This window comes from Stenella coeruleoalba, assembly GCF_951394435.1.
Source record: "Stenella coeruleoalba genome assembly, chromosome: 5".
Lineage (NCBI taxonomy): Eukaryota > Metazoa > Chordata > Mammalia > Artiodactyla > Delphinidae > Stenella > Stenella coeruleoalba.
Window position 1 is genome coordinate 44,986,925 of NC_137150.1, and position 25,662 is coordinate 45,012,586.

At 34.4% G+C, this 25,662-nt stretch overlaps 1 protein-coding gene across 4 annotated transcripts in view; it reads left to right on the forward strand.

Annotated features, from left to right (window-relative positions):
- LOC307186854 (uncharacterized protein) overlaps positions 1-25,662 on the forward strand; it is a 332,494-nt gene that overhangs the window by 254,922 nt on the left and 51,910 nt on the right. For 2 of the 4 annotated variants that reach the window (XR_013828484.1, XM_079922428.1), the window contains one exon: positions 2,378-2,439. The exons of the other annotated variants lie outside the window; for them this stretch is intronic. The gene's annotated coding sequence lies outside the window, so the exon portion shown is untranslated. Of the gene's footprint in view, positions 1-2,377; positions 2,440-25,662 lie in introns of those variants that run through there. 4 annotated transcript variants of the gene reach the window in all.

Below are 25,662 nucleotides of genomic sequence, written 5' to 3' on the forward strand. Positions count from 1 at the left end.
GGATGGACCACAAGGAATTGAATTCAGCCAACAACCTGAATGAGCTTGGAAGCAGACCCCAAACTCCAGAGAAGAACCCTAGCCAGGATGGCATTTTCATTGCAGCTCTGTGAAACACTCAGATGAGATAAACCCAGATTCCAACCTACACAATATGAGATAATATATGGGTGATTTTTGAGCTGCTAAGTTTCTGGGTAATTTGTTTTTTCAGTAATAGAACACATACATCATGCTTCCTCAATTCTCCTTGCTTTTCACTCATTGTTCCCTCTAATTTCAGTTCATGTCTGCTTAGTAGGTACTTACCCATCCTTCAAGACCCACCTCATGCATTACTTCCTTTAGGAATACTTCCTCTGTGAGACACCTTTCTCTCAACCTTAGCTTGCTTGTTTCAACATGCTTCATTCTCCTCAATGGTTTTTATTGTTCTAACATTTGCCCTTTCTTATGTCTATTATATTAGAATGGTAGTATACTCATTTTGAACTGAAGCTATGACCCCTGTCATGTCAAGACCAATGTCATAATTGAACCAGGTTATCAGGAGTCTCCTGATAAAGACATATCCCAAATATACTGAAGATATTTGATTAACTCAACAGTAATGCCTCAAGTTTTTGTCAGGATGTGACATCAGTGTTACTCTTACTCAGGTATCTCCCCACATTAACCCTCAATGGACTAATGAGTAAGTCACAGTTGACAATGGACATAGAAGCTTACAACAAATAAAATTTTAAGAATTGACTTGTGGTTTACAGTGGCATACTAATGACACCTCTATTGCTTTTGCCTCTTCTCTTCTCTGAAATCATTGCAAAACAATGAGAATTATAAGAAAGAGATGAGAAACATAGCTTCATCTTTGGTAAAGCTGGAAACTATCTGTATGTAACTCTACAAAATACATGAAGAATGCCTGCTAAATCCAGTGACAGTAATAATATGATGCAAGAAAATGCTGAGAAAAGAAATCTACAGCTGCACCATTGGATAATGCAGACATAGATAACTCTCCAATAGAGCTGATCACCCTGAGGGATAAAATACCACTAACAATTGCATATCAGAATAGTGGGTTAGGTCTTAGGGGTTTCTCTAGACCTTATTTATCATGACAGAGAAGTAAGGAGATGAAGATGAAGAAGAAAACACACAAGCATTCTGAATGTATGAAAGTAATCTGCCAGGGAATCCAGATAAAGGAAAGCCTTTGAACTGTAAACAGCCCTGCAACTGCTGATTTCTTTCAGCTGGGAGAAGTAAAGGCTAAATAATCCATCTCTGTCTCTATTTCTATGTGTGCAGTTGTGTTTGTGTAAATCATATAGGCATGCCCATACACACACACAAACTTGAAACGTTGTGTTATAGGAATTTTCTTCATGAACCAGGGAAGTATCCAGGTAGCTCCTGCTGAGAGATTGTAGTAAAGTCAGAATTTACCTCACAGAAAGATAATTAATACTTTAAACTATTCAACTCAGTATCCGCAAATATTCTGCAAGTTAAAAATAAGGAACAGAAAAAATGAAATGGAAAATAAGGAAGACATAGTAGAAAAATACAACCTTGGACAAGATACAAGATTTTGGCCAAACTATATGGAAAATTCCAATTTAAAGTAAGAGCTAAAAGCAGATATAAGAGAACAAGGAAGACATTGGACACATAAATACATACAAGAGCCTCCAGAGCTCAAGAGACAAGAAGAAAAGAAAATAAAGGCTTCAGAAAATGAGGCCACACAGAAAACATGAAAGGGAAATAGACTCTACTTGAAGGCAAGTGGAAAGTCAGATTGGCAAAATAGACTAAAGTGGAATTAAACTAAAAAGACAACAAATAGAATTAAAGAAATTAGGGAGAATTGACTGTTAAAGAAGATACCCAAGGCAGATCCAAAATAGATATAATTGGTATCCTTAAATAAAAGAACCAGAAGGAGACAAAAACTTCAAGTTATAATTCAAAGATTTTCTAGGACTGTAAAATATTTTAATGTGTAGATTATTATGAAAAACTTTAATGTATAGATTGAATGATCTTACTCTGTCTAAGGTAAAACACAGAGTTCAAAGTTAAAGATTAATCCTTCAGGCTTTGAGGAAAAAGGATAAAATGCCTATAGTGGGTGGAGAACAGAAGGCCTCACATATCGCCAACAATTTTTAATTTCTCAAGCAAAGAGGAACCTGAGTATTTTATACTCAGTCAATATTTCATTTCTGATACACAAATACACAAGAACAAAGGGCATATATTCCTCATGAGCTCTGAAAAAGATATTTATAGAGGATCAATTGACCAATATAAACATAGACATTAGGGCAAAAGATTGGCAATGATCCTTGTGTTTATTTAATTGCAGGACTAAAGTTAATCGAAGAATGGAAATTGTAGTTACAAATAGACTATAAATCACAAACCATGTCAAGACAGAAAAAATCATCACTATTATCAAAAGTCAATAGTATAGGGCTTCCCTGGTGGCACAGTGGTTGAGAGTCCACCTGCTGATACCCGTGTCCCAGTCCGGGAAGATCCCACATGCCGCAGAGCGGCTGGGCCCGTGAGCCATGGCCGCTGAGCCTGCGCGTCTGGAGCCTGTGCTGCGCAACGGAAGAGGCCACAACAGTGAGAGGCCTGCGTACCGCAAAAAAAAAAAGAAAAAGTCAAGAGTATAAATGTAAGAGAAGTACAACATTTTATACCTATAATGATTTCCTCTTTTTTTATATCTGAAAGTCAAAAGATGCTTTTTGAACCTGACAAATCAATCAATGAACGTATATATTAAAGTAATTTTTAAAAAGTGAATTAATGTAAAGAACTAAGAAAAAAAGATCTGGATGACAAAGTAAAATAAAACAAGATACTATATTTTGAAATATGTTTAAATATATATGATAGAGAAAGTGGAAAAAGATGGACAAAGTTAGCAGTAAATAGAGCAACAACAACACAAAAAGCAGGACATATAGTGTTAACATGAGATAATGTTGATTTAAGGTAAATGCATGATAATAATAAAAGGTTCAATTCATAAAAATTTTACAGTCACATACAATGTACAAGTATGTACATTTTATGTATGTATTGTACAAGTTGTACAAGTTGTACAACTTGTACAAAATTGTACAAGACTTGTACAAAATTGTACAAGTATGTACAATTTTACAGTCACATACAATGTACAAGTAAATAAAACAACAAAATTCATGAAATAAAACATAGAAGGAAAATTTCAGTGATATTTCAGGTGTATGATATTTTAATTAATTTATCTCTTTTTCCAATGGCATTTCAAGTAGATCAAAAATAAATAAAACTATATAAGTCCTAAATTATATAATACAAAATACATCTAGTTGATGTATATCTTTAGCAATTTACCTCATATCTTTATAGAGGATAATTTTCCTAGGAAATTGAGGCTCCATTATCCAAAGTCTTCAGTAAATATTCAGAAATGTGTATGGGATATTATCAGTTACTTGCACATGATAAGCAGGGATATTCGAATCATAGTATCCAGAAGAGTGAAGAAATCAGGAAGGTATGAAGCCCTACGTGAGAACTTAGGAGGGAGTTGTTCTGAAGGACCTGACTTTATCCTCACCCTAAACAAGCAGTATTTCTAGCAGCCTCTCCTCCAACAGCAGGTGCTAGACATGAGCAGGTAAGTTGCTTCTTTGATGGGATCTTTTAGTCAATCCCATCATCTTCATCTTTTTGAAAACTGTGCAATTATGTATTTTTTAGTGTAATTCCAACTAATTAAAAGGATAACATAAAACAAGCAGAGTTTATATCAGCAGTTGAAAGAAATCAATAAACATAATTTACTATAGTTATAGAGAAAAACTTCTATTTATTGGTACAAAAATTATTTTGATCAAAGGCAACATCCATACTGAGTAAGATTGCTAAAGTATATACTTTCTTAATATGTTATATAGATAAAGGCAATTCCTCTCTATATGTGTATATTTTTTGTGTGTGTATATATATATGTTTATGTATGTAATGTAAACATATCTATATGTGCACATATAGTATATATACTCTGCACATATATATGTATTTTGTGGGAATAATAAAAGAATTTGTATTAAATTTGAGAACAAATAAGGAAATTGCTACCATCACTAGTATTTAACAGTTTTTGTGAGTGTACTAGTTAATGGAACTTACATAAGAAAGAAATAAGGTGTAAAAATTGGAAAGAAGTAGGCAAAGTTAAAATTATTTACAGTGATATAATAGAAAATCTATGAAATTCAAAAGAAGCCACTAAAACTGCCGAAAGCAATAAGAGATTTCAATAAGGTGGTTGGTGCAAAATCAATATATCAAAATAACAGCATATGTGTATATATATTATATGCATGCTTATCTATCTATCATCTATCTGCATGCTTGTTAGAAAGGATAATGGAAGAAAACATTTCATTTACAATAGCTGCGCAAACATAAAATACCTGTGAATAACCTAAATAAGAAATATAGTGACTTTTTATGAAAATGTTACTAAGGGACCCAAAGTGAAACTTGAATTATTAGAAAGGAATGCCTTCTTGTTGGATAAAGAGACTTAGTACTAGAAGAATTTCAACTAATCCTAAATCAGTGTGCAAGTTGTGATGCCTGCAGTCTACTAATATGATATTTTTTACTAGTGTTAGACAGCTGATTCTAAAATTCATGTGGTTAAATGAATGTTTAAGACTGACTAGGTAATTTTTGAAAGGTAAGAGTAATAAGGTGGATTTGAATACCTGAAAATATTCAAGCATATTATGAAATATTACAAATCTTAATAATTAAAATAGTATAGTACTGATGCATAAATAGAATGATGAACAGTAAATAAGAGTCCAGATATAATGCAAATATATATGAGAATTTAGTACATGATAAAAGTGACATTTTATATTATTGGAGAAAATGTACATTAATTAGCAATGGTTTAGGGCAATTGATTAGGCACATTAAAAAAAAGTTTATACTGCAACCTCATTTCTTATTATCAATTCCAGTTGGAACAAATAATTAAATTAGGAAGATGAATGAAGGGGAGCAGCAGAAGAGAAAGAGGAAACTATAAAATTATTAGAAAAAAATGATTTTTTAAATATTTAAAAAATAATTTTAATATGGGAAAGGCCTCTAAAAATATTAAACAAAAATTGTAAGAACTGAGACCACCGGTGTCAACATAATTTAACTGTTTTCTCCATAAATTTCTTGCCCAGGAAGATAAAGCTAAAAATCAATAAATAACTTTACTGTTTGCTTTAGGAAATTCTTACAAATCAATTCATCTGGGCAGTTTGCTCACCTGGATGAACAGCTTACTTATCAGTACAATAAGTTGCTCACCAAGAATTATTTCAACAACCTTGCTTCTCTATGTCTACCAATCCTATACCATTACGTCATGAACTTTGCCCAGTTCCAACCAATTCTTCACCTTGAAAGATGCACCTTAAACCATTTGTGTGTGACTCATAAAATCTCTGAATACCATTTCCTAACATCCTCCTCTTGAGACACTACTAAGGTTCTCTCAGGTAATGTTTTCTCTTACTATATAGTAAGTTTGTTAAATTCAGCTTTGTTGATGAAGAAATTTTTCTGTTAGTCCATTGTGGACAGTTGATGACCCAAATCCATTTATAAACTTAATATGGAAAACAATATACAAAATCAGAATAAAAAATATAAAATAGGAAAAAAGTTTTGAATACTCATCATAGACAAAATGCTATTTACCTAAATATTTTAAAGCCCTAATAAATTAATAAGAAAAAAAAATTAGAAGTTACATACATGAAAGAAGTTCACATCAAATTATATAAAAATGGCTTTAAAATACCTGAAAATAAGCTCAGTATAAATTATATTACCACAAATGCATATTAAAACTATAAAGAGGGCTTCCCTGGTGGTGCAGTGGTTGAGAATCTGCCTGCTAATGCAGGGGACATGGGTTCGAGCCCTGGTCTGGGAGGATCCCACATGCTATGGAGCAACTAGGCCCATGAGCCACAACTACTGAGCCTGCGCATCTGGAGCCTGTGCTCCACAACAAGAGAGGCCGCGATAGTAAGAGGCCCACGCACCGCGATGAAGAGTGGCCCCCGCTTGCCACAACTAGAGAAAGCCCTCGCACAGAAACGAAGACCCAACACAGCAAAAATTAATTAATTAATTAATAAAATCCTACCCCTAACATCTTCTAAAAAAAAAACAAACAAAAAAAACTATAAAGAAATTCTATTTTTCACCTTTCAGATTGTCAAAGGTCAAAAAGTAATATAGATGTGGGGAAACATTTTTGCAGTTTATTTGGGTATAGCTTCCTATGGTGTACAACATGGCAATATTTATTATAATTTTAAATGCACATGGGCTTTGACCAAGGAGTTCTATTTCCAGGAATTTATCCTCCAGATAGATTCCCACAAGTGGAAAAATATATTGTATGAGGATATTAATTTTAGTTATTTCTGGAAATAGCAAATAATTAAAGCATTTTAAAATCCATTATTATCGTACAATAGAAAATGACCTTTTGAAGGCAACTATCATAAACAATTAGGTATGTGCTAATATCCAAGTTATGTTAAATTAAAAAAATATATTGCATAGGAGTATGATTTTTATGTTGTGATTTTAGCAGGAAAACATATAGATATACCATTCAAAATATCATGTGAAAACCATTGCCACCAAAGTTAACTAAATGGTTTAGGGGAAGAATTACTTTGCACTGCAAACTCTTTTGAATTTTGTCTAGAAATGTGCTCTTATTAGCTACTAATTCTCCCTTCACCCCAATGAAATTGAAAAAGGGAGCTTGTTTGATTAAAAACTGTGTAGGACATTGGAATATTGGGTAGTACTCCTTTAGAATCAATGTAATAAACTCAAAAGGGAATAAGAGGTTTTTTTTTTTTTTACTTCTGTTTGGTGGACAGTGGGCACAGGGGGATTGAGTTTGGAGAGAAGGGGGTTTCCTTCTGTCCAGCACATTTGCAGCAGGGTGGCAGTACTCCGTGGCAATAGCAATGGTGTCCAAATGTAGGCTGATGGACTGCTGGAAGCATGCAGGTGGCAAAAATCTTATTGGTGGATACAACAAAAGACAAGTCCCCTCAGGAACATAATAAGAAGTGAATTCACCTTGATGTTGTCAAGACTGCTTATGAGCATATGTGAAACCCCTCTGCAACCCGACTCCCTGTATAACCCCTGAAACTAGGGAAGACTTGGCAGGAAACTGGAGGCTTTGCAAAAGCAAGTTAGGATGTAGTAGTCTTGCTTGTGCTACTCTAGTTACTGTAGCCAGGGGATAGAGGATCATGGAAGTGTATATAAAGTAACAAATTATAATTCTATTCTACTAGTTTTTAATTACAATAAAAGATGTATATCAGAATTATCTAAGAGCTCATGCTTGGGGCCAAGTCCTCATATGTTAATGAAGTTTAATACAAATAATTTAAATGGCCCCTCCAAGCAAAAGAAGCACCAGGTGAACTTAAGGATATTCTTGCTTCTAGACCAAATGCACAGGAGTGAGTACTGAACAAGTGTTTCTACCTAACTCTCCATCTCTGAGCAAGGAATGGCTAGCAGTGGGAATAATAGGAAACAGGTGGCATTTGAATATTTCATCACTTCCCCCATTCCTGGCTGCTTATTCAGCTTCATTTTACTTTCATCTTCACTGTTCTCTCCATCACAATACTCCTTGCTTCGGTCATACTATTCTTCTGAGTCCTTGTTCAAAGTCATTTCGCCCTCGTGAGCTGCAGGAAGAGTGGCTGGCAGGAGCCACCAGAGCCCTTCTTCCCAGTCACGCTGCTCACTGGAGGACCTGGCCAAGCAGCTGGAGGTTTCTTTTCAAAGCAGCCCATCACTGCAGGAAGCAGCACATGTCTCCACAGCCTTCACCATGTCTTCAAACTTCAAATCTGCATAATGTCAAGGATTAAAACAACCTGTACCCTAGGAGGATTATTACTAGTTTGGCAAATCAAACAATAAGCAATGTGAAATTAATTCCCTCTCATGTAAACCTTATATTAAGGTTGAAGCATAACATAAAGAATTGGATAGAGTGAGGATTTCAGCTTAGAGTTAATTTGGGGTGTTTTTGAATTCCCTTAGCCTTTATTGTCTTTACTACTCTTGGAATTAAAGACGGGAAAATGCTTTTAAGTTTTTGTTGTTTTGTATTTTTTCTATATATTTGTGACTGCATTTTACGTGCCAGTTTTCTGAGAAAACCTAAAAACCTTTTAAACTAACAAGATTAAATGTTTCTATCCAAGCATATCATATTGAAAAATATGCTTTTCCAGGAAGTAGGAGGAGGAGAATGATGCTTCTTATTGGTAAATTCTATCCTAAGCAATGTTTTATTAAGTGGTCTCCATTCATTTACATTAACTGTGGCTCCATGTCCTAATTACATTTCCCCTGTACTGGGTTGAATAGCTAATTCATGCCCATATGGAACCTCAGAATTTGACTTTATTTGGAAATAAGAAGATCATGTGAAGACATACTGGGAAGAAAGCCATGTGAGGATGGAGGTAGACATTAGAGTAATACATCTATAAGACAAGGAACACCAAGGAATGCAAGCAACCACCAGATTCAAGGAGAGAGCTATGAAACAGTTTTCTGTCCCATAGTCTCCAGAAGAAACCAACTCTGGCAACCCTTGAATTCAGACTTCTAGTATTCAGAACTGTGAGAGAATAAATTTGCTGCTTTAAGCCACCCAATTTGTCATATATTGTTACAACAGCCCTAGGAAACATACAGATTTTGGTACTAGGAAGTGAGGTGCTGCTGTAACAAATACTTAAAACTTTGGAAGTGGCTTTAGAATTAAGTAAAGGGTAGAGGAACTTCATAGAAAAAGGCTATATTGCCTTAAAGAGAAGATTGTAGAAATTTGGATGTTAAAGGTGATCCTGGTACTCAGCCATAAAAAGGAATGAAATTTTGCCATTTTCAGAAACATGGATAGACCTAGAGACTCATACAGAGCGAAATCAGAAAGAGAAAAACAAATATTTTATATTAATGCATATATGTGCAATCTAGGAAAATGGTATAGATGATCTTATTTGCAAAGCAGAAATAGAGACACAGACATAGAGAACAAATATATGGATACCAAGGTGGGCCGGGTGGTGGTGGTGGAATGAATTGGGAGATTGGTATTGACATATACACACTACTATGTATAAAATAGATAACTAATAAGAACCTACTGTATAGCACAGGGAACTCTACTCAGTGCTCTGTGGTGACCTAAACGGGAAAGAAATCATAAAGAGAGGGGATATATGTATACATATGGCTGATTCACTTTGCTGTACTGCAGAAACTGACACAGCAGTGTAAAGCAACTATACTCCAATAAAAAATTTTTTAAAAAATGTGATTCTGGTGAAGGCTCAGACACAAGTTGAAGAGGATGCTAGAGAAAGCTTCTACAATCTTAGAGAATACATGAACAGAATGTTCATCACAAATAGAATGTTGGTAGAAATATGAATGTTATAGATGTTTCTAGTGAGTTCACAGAAAAAAAAAATGAGAATCCTATTGACCCTGGAGGAAAGGTGACTCTTGATTCTTGTTATATAACATGGCAGAAAACTTAGTTGAATTGTGTTCTAGTGTTGGATAGAAAGTAGAACTTGTAAGCAATGACCTTGTATACTTGGCTGAGAAGATTTCTAAGCAAAATATGGAAAGCATGACCTGATTTCTTCTTGCTATTTATTGCTATATTAATTTATTCTTGCTGTAAAATGCAAGAAGAGAGAGGTAAATTGAGGAACAATCTATGAAGCAAAAAGGCACCAGAAAGTGATTATTTGGAAAATTCTCAGACTATCCATATTGCAAAACATGCTAATGCTTTCACTGGAGAATTCCAAGACTGTAGCTGAACAACCTTTGCATGAAGAGATTAGGTGTGTGATCAATGGATCCCATGAACAAGTTCAGCAAAAGCCTGGAATAGAGACAGGAATATCCAGAAAGAACTTGTGGGAAATATCCTGTCTAATGATGTGGAACCCCTTTACATACATGGAAGGCAGACAAGATTTTTGAGAAATTCTTACCAACAGAAACACTGACAGCCTACATGAGAAGGGAAAGAGATAGAATGAAATAAAGGAAAAATGACTCTGAGGGTGGGCCAAAGCCTGTGGCCAGTGGGGGGCCTTCACAGGCCCAGAGGGCAAAGCATCCAGCCTCAGAGGCTTGTTTTCTGGCCTTAAAACCTAATGCAACTTACCCTGCTGAGATGTGAACTTGCTTTAAACCAGTGACTTCTTTATTCCCTCTATGTCCTCCCTTTCAGAATGAGAATGTCTATTGTATGCTTGTCCCACCATTGTATTTTGGAAGCAAACAACTTGTTTTCTAGTTTAATACACTCCACAGGTAGAGAGGAATTTTGCCCCAGGATGGATCATCATACCTAGAATCAACTATTCTTTGTTTACATGATTTAAATGACGGATTTGGAAATTTTTGAGATGATAGAGTTAATGCAGGAATGAATTAAAATTTTCAGGGATGCTGGGATGGGATAAATGTCTTGCAGATGGGATAGATGTAAATTTGGGGGGGGTTGGGCAGACAGAGGGCAGACTGTATGTGGCTGAATAGTGCCATCCACCCAAATCCATGTCCACCCGGAACCTCAGAATATGACCTTATTTGAAAATAGGGTCTTTGCAGATGTAATTATCAATAGTTAACATAAAATGAGGTCATATAAGATTAGAGTGGGTCCTAAATCCAATAACTGGAGTAATAAGAAGGCCATGTGAAGATAAACAGAGAATAAGGCCCTGTGAAGATTGAGACAGAGATGGGAGTGGTGTGTTTAGAAACCAAGAAACACCAAGGATTGCTGTTAACCACCAGAAGCTAGGAGAGAAGCATGAGAAAGTTTCTCCATCAGAGTTTCCAGAAGGTACCAACCTTACCCACACCTTGATTCAGACTTCTAACATCCAGAACTAGGAGAGAATAAATTTCTGTTGTCTTAAGACATCCAGTGTGGTGTTACATTGTTATGGCAGCCCTAGGAAACTCTTATACCTGCTCAATGAAAATATGCAATATAAGCACATTTTATATTCAGTTTAACTTTATTGGAATGCCAAAAGTTTTGCCTTTGCTGACTAACATGTATTGAACATTTCTGAATTTCCAGGCACTGTGCATTAATAATTTTCACAACTACTGTGGAATAGACATCATTATTATTGCTAGTTTACAGATTAGGAGATTCTAATCTGTATGGTGGGGGGCGGGTGTCTTACAGTATTAAATAGGAGAGTCACTGTTTAAATTCATTCCTATTTAACTTCAGTGTTTATAGTCTACCTATTAATTTGTAATGAGAGAAAAATGAATTATTCTAACATATAACAAGATTTTAAATCACACTGAGCAAAGAAAAGAGCATTCACCCTTTATCAGTGTGCAATCTGTGTGCATTTAATTTTCTTCTCCAACTCTGCAAGATGTTGCCCGATGTGTCATCAGTCAGGATGAGCTTACAAATTCATTTAGAAGCACAAGCACATTCAAGTGTGCTATGTAGTCAATTCCTTTTTCAGTGAGAGTTCTCTCTGACACCACAAAGCTTTTATGTTTAAGTGAGCCTAAAGACAAGACCATTACTTCAGGTATTGACCAAAACTTGCACACAGATGAGCAATAGGGAGGTTCTCCTAAAGCTGTTATCACAAAGTGAAGGTGGTTGAACAAATGCATTACTCTCTCTTTAAGTGGAGTTTGCCCTTTACTCTATATTAGTTCATGTCTGTGAACATAAATGATAGACTGATTTATAGCAAAGTAATTCTTTAAGCATCTAAAAAAGAGAACCTGTTATAATGATGGGCCCAACAATAGTGCTGTGGCCATTCATTAAAAGTATAATGAGAGTGTTTGAGTTAAAAAGAGAGAGTGTGTGGCTCTTCTCAAGCTTAAGCTGCTTCCAACACTGGGATTCAGACTTGCTGGATATGTAGGTGGATTCATGTGGCAGAGGACTGCAGAGGCTTTTGACGGGGAGTTTATTTTAAGGAATGAAGGGAACATGAAAACAGACCTCCTCTATTAACAAAATTTTAACTCACAGAAGGGAGATATATTAGTTTGCTAAGGTTGCCATAACAAAGTGACATGGTCTGAATGGCTTACACAACAGAAATTTATTTTCTTTCAGTTCTGGAGGCTGGAAATTTGAGATCAAGATACCTGCAAAGTTGATGCCTTCTAAGGCCTCCCTCCTTGGCTTGTAGATGACCATCTCCTTGTGTCTTCATGTGATCTTCCCTCGGTACATGTCTGTCTTCAAATTTTCTTTCCTTATAAGGACTTCCATCATGTTGGAATAGGGTTCACCTTAGTGACCTCATTTTAACTAAAATACCTCTTTAAAGACCCCATCTCCAAATACAGTCACATCTGAGGTACTGGGGGGTTAGAATTTCAACATACAAATTTTGGGAAGATACATTTCAGTTCAAAATAAGAAGGCTGATTCTAAGTACAGTGTTATACTTGTCAAAAAATTAGTTCCTGACCTAGATGCCCATATTGTGTCTAATTCCTCTGGAGGGTTTAAGAGATGTAAACTGAGACACTATAATAACCCTGTGATAAAACAGAGCAAAAGTGAGAAAAGCATTCTTCACTTCTGCATTGAACATATGTCCATGGAGAAACCACTGGGTTCAGTGTTAAAGGTGCTGAAGAAATAAAAAATTTCTACCTACACTAGCAAGAACTTAGCTCCCAACTGTTCCTCCCCATACCTATTTCTAAACCCAGTTGATCATAGATTCAGCCCTGTTATCCCTGCATCTTGTCCCATGATTAACACAACCTCAATTTCTTCATAGCTTTCAAGAATTTGAACAGTGAAAATTCTCTGAGAAAATGACTTTGCCTTGCCATCCTCCATATTTCTTATAAAGTTTTTATGCTTCTTGCCCTTTTTAAAGCAGTCATGAGCTTTTCCCATGTTTCCATATTTTAATGAAAGGCTCAAACTAATAGCTTTTTTTCTTCTTCTTCTGCAAGAGCCACATTGGCTCTCAGGTATCCATCACAACAGGGATGGAAGTTCCTGGTAGAGGAAGAGGCAGCAGTAATGTTCAGCAAAAGTGACAGTGCTGGTGGCAGCAATAAAGTGATGCCTATGCCTGAGAGAGACAGTTCAGCCATGGGGGACAGAGAACCTCCAGTTTTCACACAAAGTGGTCTTGGCAGCAGACATCCCTGTGGGAAACTGAATCTGGAGATGGAAAAGCAGAATCCATGTGGTTACATGACCTATCCGTAGATATATATATAAAGTAGTCTTTTGGAATATACATATGTTGTAGGATACTTTAACAGGGGCTAAAGTTTCAGTGATGGTAAGATGAGGGGACATTGAGATAAATGCACCATTTTACTGATGTGACCCAGGACAACTTTGTATCATTCCTGTGAATGATGCTTCCTAGAGTTGTGTTCTAGGGGGACCATTCTACAGAATTCTACATTCTACCATATTCTACATCCATACCAAATTCTACAGAAATGGTTCTGCCTGGAACAGTGCAACAACACATGTTCATGAAATACAACCCAATTTTAAGTCTTAGTTTGAGTTTCCCTTAAGAAACACCTTAGATGTACATATTAATTTTTGCAGTTTATAGTGCATTTTCACATGTATTGAATATAATTATATTTCTATCTTTTTATCTTCACAATCCCTATTAGGTAAACATTATATTGTTCATATCTAATGGAGAAGGAGATTGAGGAATTATTTTGCTCTTTCTACTATAACATGTTGCAATAGCATAATTCCTAGCACATAGTAAGTGCCCAATAAATATCTGATAACTGTAGAATTATTCATTCATAATATAAACCTATGAAAAATATGTTAAAATAAAGATTTAATTATGATGAAATAGATGTTTTATATCTTCATAGATATAACTCTATTTGTGGTCAGCCACACCAGTAAGAAAAATAGAGAGTTACCTCTATAAATAGAGAGTGTTTTTCAATTTCAAGACAATAAGAATGAACCCCATGGTCCCCAAATTGTTTGATAACCAAGTAAAGATAAGGCTTAATTGAGTACCACACTCAATCTCAAATAAATGATATTGAATTTTTTTCTTCTAGTACACTGATAAGGGGGGCAGAATTAGAAAATAACTTCCCCATTCTAAGATGAAAATCCATTTATTTATTCAACAAATATGTATTGAGTTCTGTTCTTGGTGCTGATGAATTAGCAGTGAAAAAAAAAAATCCGGCGCTTAGACTAGATTTTGTTTTTAATTACTTCCTCAGATTTTGCATTGCAGTGATTTAACATTGGAAATCATCATCTAGGTACTTCTATGATTTTATAGTCGAAGATAGTATATGAGTCATGACCTGTCCTCTTGCAAAAAAGAAAATTGCAAGTCAAACTGGCTTAAAAAGAAGAATTTATTGGGCAAACATGGTTGAATACAGGAACTCATGTTGAATCAAGAGGTCCTTGTCTTTACCAGTATTTATTCTATTTTCTTCACTTTGGCCTTGTTTACTGGTAGGCTGTCTATATGAGGGCTTTCAGACTACCAGGCTTACATTCTACCAGTTTATTAATCCCAGAGGAAAGAAAATCTCTTTTCTATACTTCTAACAAACGTCCCAGGTATTACTTGTTACTGGTCATAATTGGTTTGTATGTCCATTCGTGAATAAATCACTGACATCCAGGCAATCAACACATCTCTTTAGCTACTGTAGTTATTTGTCTCATCTGAACAATATAAACTCTTAATAGATTAAGGAAAATGGTGTTTTCTCATCAAATAAGTGGGATTTAACATTGGACATAAAAAAAACAACAGAACTATGTTCCAACTCTTCATGCATACTGAAATTAAGTGGCTTTTCACAGTGAAGTTAAGTAACTTTGGAACCAAAGCCAAATTGGGTCTTAGATTCCTGCATCTTAGGCCAGAATTTTTCAGTTGTAATTCACTGTCAGTTTTTATTATGGAGAGTAAATAAGATCATGAGCTTAACTGTTCTTTAAAAAAAGTAATAATGTGCTGAATAAATGGCTATTATGCATGATCCCTAGGCAATAATCTTGAAAGTGAGTGTCCTGATTTAATTTGTACATTTAAAATTTACTCAATCTGAGTGAATATATTATTAAACTCATTTGGAAATATGCTATAATAAGTGGATTTTTTATTAAATGGGCTTTGATAATGACCAGTTAAAGATGATAATAATATTTTGTGCTGAGACAATGAGACTGAGAAGCATTTGGGCCATGTTTCCTTTCCAGTAGGACTCCAGAGCTTGCCCATATGTCTCTTCCTAGTGGCTTTACTTGGTCCACTCACTCAGCTCTTTCCAGGCTATGAGTACTATCAGACTTCACCAGGATCAACTAGCTGGTTTGATAGGTCTTTCCCCATTCCTATGAATTCTCTTCTAGGTGAAATTATTCTTTCTTTTTTGCTTCCCAAATGAACCATATCTCCTACTGTTACCAAGTCCAAGCTCATACTGCTCCCTTCACAACAGGCCAATAAATCGAGAGACAAGGTGCTAGGGCAAGGAATAGCAACTTTATTTGGAAAGCCAGCAGACTGAGAAGATGGCAGACTGGTGTCCCAAAGAACCATCTTTACCAGAGTTAGAATTGAGACTCTTTTTTTTTTTTTTTTTGCGGTACACGGGCCTCTCACTGTTGTGACCTCTCCCGTTGTGGAGCACAGGCTCCAGACGCACAGCCTCAGTGGCCATGGCTCACGGGCCTAGCCGCTCCTAGGCATGTGAGATCTTCCCGGACCAGGGCATGAACCCGTGTCCCCTGCATCGGCAGGCAGACTCTCAACCACTGCGCCATCAGGGAAGCCCGAGAAAGAGCTATTATGTATATTTCAGGTTATAGGCAGCATTCCTTTACAAAGGTGCAGAGCCAGCATAACTGAGCAACAGAGCACAAAAGTTAGAGCTAAAGGAATAGATCCAATATGGAGTTAGATTTGTTTTTCTTTGTTACATTACCTCTTCTAAAAATATTTGTTCTTCTTCTAATTTGGTAAGTGACATGTATGGTTTATTAAATCCAGATTTGGAAATAACAACAATCCTAAAATCAGTTCTTCTCTTATTGATGAAAGGGAAATCTTAATATTTAAAATTCTGTAGAAGTGAGACAAAATTTTGTGTTCCATCCTTTTAACACAGCAAGGGAAAAAAACACAGTTAATTTTCATATTAAAACAGTTTGAAACATTGACGCACAATTATATGTCATAATTTTTGGAAGTTATAAATAATTTTCCAGTTAATAGGTTTTAAGAAATGTGATGAAAGTTTAACTTTTTAAACATAAATATATCCCTTACAAAATATTTATACAATCAAAATTCACTCATCCAAAGGAAGAGTTTATTAGAAAAATTGGTCCTACTCTAACTAAACTAGCAAGCTAGACTTAGATGAAGCATGTAATGGAGTCCTAAATATATAGAACAGAAAGAGACCTTAGACATTGTCAAGTCTCTCTAAAGCATTTTACAGTTCAAGAAACTATTTAATAGTTATGATTTATCCAAGTATGTAATTACAAATATAAATTTTTGGATTGTTTCAGGTATATTATTTGTTGATTATATTATATGTTGATTGCTTTATTTATTAGCTTATTAAATTTTTTCTAGAAATTACTTATTCAAGATGGCATCACTTCTTAAAAGTGTATATTGCCTATAGTGAAAAAACTTCTGTATTTTAGAAATTGTTTCCTCCATTATTTTTCATGAAATCCTCCAACAGCCACAACATTTATAAGAAGCAAATGCATAAACTCTATATCAAGAGAAAGCAGGAAGAGCTAACACTCAAAACCCAAAATGGATGGAAAGAATGTTCACAGCAGTGGATATTCATCAGGGAAGGCATACAGGTGGAAGTAAATAAAAGATATCTCTAACAGATAATGCCATCCCTGCATCCTAGGAGGTCCAGCAAAAATTACTTTGAAGATAAAGCAAAATATTTAAGGTGAAGTGAAAAAACTAAGTATTTTCACTGCAACAATGGCACCAAGAAGGAATTGGCTAGAAGCAGAGGAGTTAGGACTAAATGAGATATTACAACTATAATCATAGGAAACAGTTTGGTATGTGAGAATATAAAAAAGAATCCCTGCCTGGAGGAGTGGGAAAAGAATTCTATACTGTTGCCTTTTATCTTTGACAAAGAATGGAAGCTCAGAAAACTCAAATGCAAAATCCTGCATCATAGGAAAATCTCCATTTAGCCTGAAACACGTTCCTACACCACTGAGGTATGAACATCCTGAAAAAAAGGAGTCTAGAAAAATAGATGCAGGTGGTGATAAGAATTAAACAAACAAAAGATATAACAATATTTATTATAAGATAGTGTCACCACTGGACAAGCAAAACATACTATACCTAAATATTTCTGCTTGGATTTTAATAATTAAAGAAGAATTATTCCCACCCAGTAGCAGTGATCCTACCTTCTGAGGAATTTCCTTATTGAACATAAATACAACATTTGGACAAAAAATATCAAACAAATAAAGATCTACCTGAAAATACTGCAGCAATAACATGAGAGTAAAGAACAACTGGGCCATTCTTCTGGGGAAGGTTGGTGTTCCAGGGATGTGTGCACTATATTGAGAGCCCCTTTTCTCCAAAGACACTTTTTGATTCCAGATATAGTAGCTAAGATGTTGAAGAGCACACTTTAACAGCTTTTTGTGGCTACAAGAACAGGACAAGGGGTCTAGGACATATCAAAAGGGATGCCAGGTGAACAATCCTTACTTTGTGTATAAACCTCCGAGCACACTAATTTATCAGTAAAGATAAAGTCAAGTCAACTAGGATTACGCTCCAATTTTAAATCACCTCAATCCCAGAAATTTTATTATAATAATCCTAAATTGATAGGTACTCAGGCACTTTGCAGAAAATATATCTCTAGAGAAATTTTACTTCATCATAATTCTCATATTATTCATTCAAACATGTTTGCAAGTACAACATTGAGTACACAATAAAAAAATTAGATAAACAAGGAGCTAAAACATGAACAAAGATCAGCAGAAACAACAGAAAATAGTAAACCTACTAACAATGGAGTTATCAGTGGCAGACATTAAAAAGCAAGATTAATAATTCTAGGAGAGAACTGGGAATTATAAAAAAAACATAATTGAAATTCTAGAGTTGAAAATTATAAAAAAGGAAATTAAGAATTCAATGGATAAGTTTAAAAGATTAGACACAGCTAAGGAAAAAAATAGTAAGCTGAAAAATAAGAGAAAATATCTAGAATAGATTACAAAGAAACAATGGTATAAAATATAGAAGAAGAGAGAGAATAAAATATAGGAAAGTATAGTGAGAATTATAGAAGAGGAGAAAGAGAATGTGCCAAAGGGATATTTGAAGTTATTTAGTTGAGAATTGAAATATTTATACCAAACCAAAAATAGATGCCTGACAAATTCCAAGTAGAACAAATAAAAATAAATTCCTACCTATGTATATTATAGTAAACTCCTAAGGAAAACCCTAGCAAATAAAATTCAGATAAATATAAAATATTCATATATACAGATATGTTTTAATCTTTAATATTTAAATACCAACTGATGTTACTCATGACATTAACAAATATAGGAAGAAAATCATCTATTCTTCATTCATTCAGGAAAATTCTTTAACAAAATACAATATTCATTCAATATAAAAAAAAGGTTAACAAAAAAATAAGGAATGTATGGTAACTATTATTCTGATAAAATATATTTATAGCAATCTTAACTGTGAAACATTGAAAGCTTTCTTTGTGATAGTAAGGCAAGGCTACCTCCTATCATCCTTCTATTTTTCATTTTGCTAAGAATCCTCACCTGTGTAGTAAGGCAAAGAAAATAGATAATAGCTAAAGGAATTGGAAATAAGGAATGTCACTATTTGTGATGACAAATCCTTATGTGGGGAATAAAAGCACAGAAATTTATTAGAAATAAATTAATTTGTTGTTTCTTTAATACAAAGTCAACATACCGAAAAAAAAAAAGAGAGAGAGAGAGAGAGAGAGAGAGAATTTATATATCAGCTTATATGGACTGAATTATGTTTCCCTTAAATTCATATTCTGAAACCCCAAACCCTAATGTGACTATAGTTGGAGAATGGCCCTTTAAAGAGGTAACTAAGGTTAAATATGGTCATAAGGATGGGAACCTAATCCAATAAGACTGGTGTCCATGTAAGAAGGGGAAGAGACACCAGGGATGCACACACACAGAGGAAAGACCATGTGAGGACACAGAGAGAAGGCAGCCATTTGCAAATTAAGGACCGATGCCTCAGGGGAAACCAAAACTGCCAACATCTGGGTCTTTGTTATTTAAGTCATCCAGTCTGTGATATTTTGTTATGGCAGCCAGACTAATACATTAGCCAAAAAAATTAGAATACAACATTTTTAAAAAAATAAGATTTATAATTTATAATAACATTAAAATTTTTTGAAAATAATTCCAGTATCTGCTATGAAAACTTCTATCTTGGAATATTTCCTTCCAGAAACAGACCCTGAGGGAAGAATATACATCTAGAATCATATGCAAAATAGTATTAAACTGTATCACCATTATGGAGGAAAACCTGATGCATGGGACTTAGGAGTACAAGGGAGAATTTCTTTACATACCTCATTTTTTATGCCTTTCAAATTTTTAATTATGTGAATGTAGTTTCTTTTTTTTTCCCCAGAAACTTGACTTTAGTAATTTGGTTAATTTAAATACAATGAAAGTAAAATCGATTTAAGGGAATTCTCTTATAGTATAAAAGTTGTCAGTATTTCTGCAACAATAATTTAGTGAAACAAAGATGAAAGAAGCCATCACCAAAGTTATTTTGCTGCTTTCAAAAATTATCTTCAAAGTTGCTATAAACATTTTTCATATTGTCTGTTCCATTTAAAATATTCTGTACATTTCTTTTTCATTAACAAATTAATTAGAATTCCTTAGTTTATATCCATACTTCTCTCTATATATGAATTTATATTTGAATGAAGGCTATTTGATTTCTTTGAACTTATAAATTCTTCATTCTCAGAGGAAAATGATACTTTTGTGATTAATATGATATGGGACAAACTTTTATCCAAGTTTCTATTTCTATTTTCTTTTAGAAAAAAATTTACATGCAAGTATCATTACAGATATGTTTGGCATAACTTTCTCTTGAAATCTGCAATAGCATGTATGTTCAGGAATGTGTTTTTATCTGAGAACTGAATCAATAAGGTACTATAGGAAAGTTGACGGTAAAAAAAAAAAAATCCCCAAACTAATTTCAGCATGAGATAAATAAAATGTTGCTAATTTGTTTCCAAATATGTTTACTGACACTTCTAGAGGTACCAGGGTTGATCTCTTCAACAATTATTGGTTCCGTTTGTGCTTGATACCAAATTGAGTATTGCTGACATAAAGCAGATAAAACATTATTACTTTTAAAAAGAAATTTCTAGATTAGAAAGTAAACAACTAAAACCATGAGTACAGTTTAATAGTGTAAGTGTTTGGTGAAATATGTACTGAGCTATGTGATTATGAAAGGCTGCGGATGGGAGGTTTAATTATTTATATTATTCTGGGAAAAAAGGAATGGTTTCTAAAAAGAAACAATGCTTGATATTAGACTTGAATATTGAACAAGATTTTTGCACTTCCCTCATCCAAAAGGACTATTCCTTTCTAAATGATTTTCTTATTGCTGTGAAAAATGTGCAGTTCTCATTGCATCTGTTACATTTCTAATCATACATGATACTGTGATAAAACAGAACATTTCTCTCATACAATTCTCTTTTGATATTAATTTTCATTCTAGTCTCTTCTGAAACTCATAAATTATCATACATTTTCTTTCTTTTGTTTTAAAATGTTACCCTTTTATAGACATCGTCTAGTGTTCAAAATTTTCTCTGCAGCAGCTTTTCAGTCAGTAACACACAAACTATTATACAATATCCATTCTTCTCATATGAATGTCACAAGGACATCTCTTAAACCACATTGGCTTTTTTCTTTTCTTTTCTTTTATTGAGAAAATTTTGAAGATATGCAAAAGTCATGGAAATAGTATAATGAAACCTCGTAAACATATTAGTATCCCCAAACCATGAATATCTGGCTGATTCTGCCCCATACATACACCATTCATAATCAGTCCATTTCCTATCCTTCCATATTGCTCAGAATTAATCCCAGATATTATATAATTTAATCCAAAAATGTTTTAATATATATTTTAAAAGATAGGTTTCTTTCACTAAAAAATTGTACCTAAATATTGAATATTTTAATAAAATATTAAGTTTATAGTATAAAATATTTCATCAATATTCAAAATTCCATTTGCCTCATAATTTTTAGTTTTAATGAATTGACATATTCTCACATTTAAAATTTTTATTATTTCATTTATTTTTTATTTATTTTATTTATTTATTTTTTGGGGTATGCAGGCCTCTCACTGTTGTGGCCTCTCCCGTTGTGGAGCACAGGCTCCAGACCTGCAGGCTCAGTGGCCATGGCTCACGGGACTAGCTGCTCCGCAGCATGTGAGATCTTCCCGGACCGGGGCATGAACCCATGTCCCCCTGCATCGGCAGGCGGACTCTCAACCACTGCGCCACCAGGGAAGCCCACATTTAAAATTAAAAAAATATATTTTTCTATGTATCAATTTATTCCTGTTGTGGAGCATGGGCTCTAAGCATGTGGGCTTCAGTAGTTGTGACACATGGGCTCAGTAGTTGTAGCTCGTGGGCTCTAGAGCGCAAGTTCAGTAGCTGTGGAACGCGGGCTTAGTTGCTCCATGGCATGTGGGATCTTCCCAGACCTGGGCTCAAATCCATGTCCCCTGCATTAGCAGACAGATTCTTAACCAATATTCTTCCCACCAGGGAAGCCCTGTTGTGTTAGTTTCATGTGTATAGCGAAGTAATTCGGTTATTCAGTTATATATATCTTTTATTTTTCCCTTACAGGTTATTACAAAATATTGAGTATAGTTTCCTGTGTTGTGCAGTAGGTCCTTTTGGTTATCTATTTTATATATAGTAGTGTGTATATATTAATCCCAAACTCCTAATTTATCCCTCTCCCTGTCTTTCCCCTTTGGTAAGCATAAGTTTGATTTCTATGTCTGTAGGTCTATTTCTGTTCTGTATATAAGTTCATTTGTATTTTTTGTTTAGAGTCCACATATAAGTAATATCATGTAATATTTGTCTTTGTCTGGCTTACTTCACTTAATATGATAATCTCTAATGGATATTGTACATTTAAATATTTTTATTCCCCTATCTCCCTTCTCCTCTAGGAAACTAATGTACAAATGTTATACAGGTTAAAATTATACCACATGTTTCTGAGACTTTCTTGATTATACCTTATGTATTTTTCGTTTTTGCTTCAGTTTGGATAACTTCCAGTGTCTATTTTCAAGTTAACTGATTTTTTCTTAATTTATTGCTAAGCCCATGAAAGAAAATTTTCATGTCAGCTGTTAAAATTTTTAGTTCTGGAATATAAATCCCAATTTCTATGATGTTCATTTCTCTCTTAAAATTAAATCCCAAACTCAGTCTGTGAAAGTACATTGTATTCTTCAATCTCCCTTTGGAAGAAGATATCATTAACTAGAGCATCTGCTTTTTTAAACAACATATTAATTGGTCAATCAGAAAATAGTAGGAACATCAAAAGATAGTACAAGACCAAAAAACAAAAGAAAAATTACAGTAGAAACACCCATAGGTTATGCAAATATAAATTATATATTCTTAAAAGGCTTTAAAATAATTATATTTATCATGTTAAAGAAAATAGATAAACATATAATAAAAAGATGGGAAGTGTAGAATTTTATTAGAAAACTATAAACAATTGAAATCAGTGAAAAAAAATTCGAGATTTGAGAAATTAAATATGTAAAATTAGAAACTGTGTTTTTACTTTAGTTTAAAAACTAATTACAAATACCAGAAAACAAAATTAAAGAACTGGCAGACAAATTAATAGAAAATATGCAAACTGAAGTACAGATAAATAAACTAAAAGAACTAAAAACATTAGTGATAGATGGGATAAAGTAAAAATGTCTTACAGAAGTTTAATTGAAAAATCAGAAAGAAAAAAGCAAGAGAATGGGACAGAAATAAAAGCTAATGAGCGTGAATTATTAGAAATTTAATAAATCCACAGATTTAAGAATCTATAAAACTCTTAGCAAGATAAATGTAAAAAAATAATAAATCTAGAAACACTCATAAGATTGCTGAAAATCAAATTAGAGACAAACCTTTCCTTCTCACCTTTATTGAGGTATAACTGATGAATAAAAGTTTATATCTCAGGGGTACAATATGATGATTTAATATAGGTATACATTGTGAAATGTTACCACAATCAAGCTAATTATCACATTCATCACCTTACATAGCTACCATTTTTTGTGCATGTAGTGGGAAAACGTAAGATCCACTCTCTAAGTAAATTTCAAGTATACAATACAGTATTATTAATTATGGTCATTGTGCTGTACATTATATAACCAGAATTTATTCATCTTATAACTAAAATTTTGTACTCTTTACTCAATATTTTCTCATTTCTCCTACCCCCGCCCCCAGACCCAGGCAACCATCATCATTCTACTCTTAGTTCCCATGTGTTCAACTTTTTTAGATTCCACATATGAATGAGATAATATAGTGTTTGTCTTTCTGTATATAGCTTGTTTCACTTAGCATAGTGTTCTTCAGATTTCTTTATGTTGTCACAAATATGACAAAATTACTTTCTTTTACAGCTGAATAATATTCCATTGTATATATTCCAAATTTTCTTTGCCCATTAATGTATCAATGAACACAGGTTGTTTGTGTATCTTGGCTATTGTGAATAATGCTACAATAAACATAGGAGTGCACATATCTCTTTGAGGTACAAATTTCATTTCCTTTGCATATATATCCAGAAGTAGGGTTGCTGGATCATATGGTAGTTCTACTTTTAAATTTTTGAGAAAACTCCATACTGTTTTCCATAATGGCTGCACCAATTTACATTCCCACCAACAGTGCAAAAGGGTTTCCTTTTCTCTACACCATTTTATACACTTGTTAACTCTTATTTTTTTATAATACCCATCCTACAGATGTGGTGATATCTCATTGTGGTTTTGATTTGTATTTCCCTGATGATTAGTGATGTTGATTAATGATAGTATTGGCTCCAGTGGTGGACTTCTGTTCCCAGCAAGATGTCTTTTTCTCTATGCTTCTTTCACCAGTTTGGGGGGCAACAGTTTGTTCTGTGACCTCAATTTTCTGAGGGATCTAAGAATATTTGCTGTGCTTTTTTTTCATTCCTTTGGCTTTTTTCATGTTGTGAGGATAGGAATGTTGACTTCCCAGTTCTTTACAGGTCAAAGTGAATATTAGAAGTTTTCACCTTGGACTTCCCTGGTGGTGCATTGGTTAAGAATCCGTCTGCCAATGCAGGGGACACAGGTTCGAGGCCTGGTCCAGGAAGATCCCACATGCCACAGAGCAACTAAACCCGTGTGCCACGACTACTGAGTCTGTTCTCTAGAGCCTGCAAACCACAACTACTTGCATGCATTCTCTAGAGCCTGCAAACCACAACATGAGCTTGCATGCCACAACTACTGAAGCCCATGTGCCTAGAGCCCGTGCTCACTGACAAGAGAAGCCACCGCAATGAGAAGCCTGCACACTGTAACCAAGAGTAGCTCCCACTTGCTGCAATTAGAGAAAGCCTGCACACAGCAACAAAGACCCAATGCAGCCAAAAATAAATTAATTAATTAATTTAAAATAAAAAGAAGTCTTCACCTTAATTTTTAAAAGATATCTTTGTTGGTTATAGAATTCTGTATTGGGAGTCAGTTTCCTTCAATTCTTTAAAAATATTATATATTTTTGTTCAGTTTTTTTAGCATTTTTATTGAAAAATAAGTGTCACTCCTTGTTTGAAGGTAATGTATCTTCTCTCTGCTTTTAAGATTTTGCCTCTGGCAAGCTCACCAACCTTGGTCCAACTGTGTATCCTTACACAACCCTGTGACCCAGCTCTAAACCTGCTCAGCCATGTGATGGGGGCAGTCCTGCCTACTCAGACACCTGGTAGTAAGCATGCTCATCCTTACTCCTGAGCCAATACCACTGGGACGCTTAACTGTAATTGAGAAATTGCAGGAGGCTCAGTGTAAGCTAGCTCTAGAATTAAAAACTCCAGAGATCCTATACTTTTATATGCTTTACCTCTGGAAGCCCCACCAGATTTTCATTCTGAAGAATGCAGGAAACTCCCCTTAAGCATACAAAGGGAGGGAAGGAAACCATTTGAAATATGCCCAGAATATCCTTTCCTTCATTATGTTCTTGTAACAAGTGGAACTA